Here is a 1,987-nt window from a genome sequence, read left to right on the forward strand (position 1 = left end):
AGGATGCTATTGTGAAATTCGGTATAGACTATCGAGGTGGAAATGATTGAATAAGATACCCTTATCAGGGATATATGACTTTATTTATCCATGGAAGGATGCTTGTACCTTTTTAAAGGTGGAATTAAGGATAGAACATTGGTAACTTAAAATGAATCCTAGGGGACTGCATAAAGGTTGGCATGTCACCCTTAATAGGGACAGTATGAGTGTTGACAGTATGATTGGGAAAGGGTTAAGGTAACAACAACCTTTAAGAATCAGTGGAGAAATTTTGCAGAAGTATATAGACAATGGTTCTACTATTAGTAAATGGTATTGTGATATGCCCTGTATCTAGGGAATACAGGAGGAACGATTGAAGGATAACCTTAGAGGTTTTATAAGGAAAAAGGTAATATTCGAAATTCTCAAGAATAGAAATGTGGATAAAGGAAATATGACGTAATTATAATGATGCCAAGTGGGGCACGTGTTAAACCACGAAAAAGTATGGATCGAACCAGTAATGGTCGAAATTGTTCAGGGCAATTAGGACTTAAGAAAAAAAAAATGTTCTAAGTATGATTGAGAGTCAGTCTTGACAGTGATTAGCCTCTAAAGACTGAGGCAATAACTTATGGAAAAATGGTAATATTTTTTTTCTTTTCCCATCTGATTTTAAGGAAAACATCTTCACTCAAGCAGTGATCGGAAATAAGGTAGAAAATTTATTTGGAGGTGGTTAAAATGACATTGACTGTAAGGAAATTTTACTATCAGGAAAGGCCAAAGCGGTGGCCGATACTTTAAAGGTAAGAGGATAATTATAGGCGCGTGTGCCAAAAGAATACAGTGATGATGGTTAAAAATTTGAAGGTCGAATTATGGTTTGGAAGATTGACATTCCTTCTGATGACTGTGCAATATCCAACCGTAATAGTAGTTGGTAAAAGTTTAATTTGTGTAATCGCCATGAACGGGCTATCTATCTTAGAAGGTCCTATCTTGAGATAAGCCAGGACCATGTTTCAGAAAGGACCAAACAAACCTTTGAGTTAAGTCTTCTATTGAAGGCATATGATTAAGAATGGTATTAACCTGCTATCGGTGCTTTGATTGAAACTCTTCTGCAATTTTATCTGCTTCATGTCATGTATGTATGTCAGGATCAGGAGTGTTCTTCATGAATCAGGAATGGTGATTATGTTACCTCCTTAGAAGGATTTGATACGAGATGTATGGACTCTGTATGGTTAGCTATTAAGACTTCAGGGAAAATGAATGACTACAGTGGGTCAGTGGTGGACCATAGTAAGGCAGCAATGATTCTGCGAGTATTGAGCTGATTACAACCGTGAGAGTTATATTGGAATGGGTGTTGAGATTGAGTACCACTAATCGGGTCGTGGTAGTGTATAAGTTATCATTGATAGACTAATTAAGTAGAGTATCTACCTAGTGAATAATTATTCTTTCTTATCAATAGAGAGTCGTATTATTATACGAGGAAGGTTGCGGTGCAAGCATAGAATTCTAGTAACGATGATGTATAGAATGAGATCCCAGATTCGATTTTCGATGTCGAGGGAGTTTCAAAGGTGATTGTGTATAAGCTCGAGGAAGAGTGTGGGTCCATAGAATGATGGACGGGATAGCGAAAATATTTAGGCATGGGAAATACGAGGCTATAATGCTTGATGCTGATATAAATACGTATATGTTTTGTTCTCCTATGACAAACCTCTATAGTTCAGAGGTAGGTTCCAAGCCAGATATTTTGTGGCAGTATATTTTTTCATATATACAATTCTCTTCAGTTCGTTCTTTTCTCTTCTTTTCATTTCATGTAAGCTGAGAAGAACAACCCTTCCAGAAAGGGGAGGTATTGCCGAATGACTATCTATCTGTGTGATAGAAGCCTAGTAGGATACCAGCTATTGTTTAATTGCTTGTCAAGTACTAAAGGCTGGCCACCTTCTGTACTAACTATGCGATATAACAAGTG

Source organism: Apium graveolens, chromosome 3, assembly GCF_009905375.1.
Source record: "Apium graveolens cultivar Ventura chromosome 3, ASM990537v1, whole genome shotgun sequence".
In the NCBI taxonomy this organism is placed as follows: Eukaryota; Viridiplantae; Streptophyta; class Magnoliopsida; order Apiales; family Apiaceae; genus Apium; species Apium graveolens.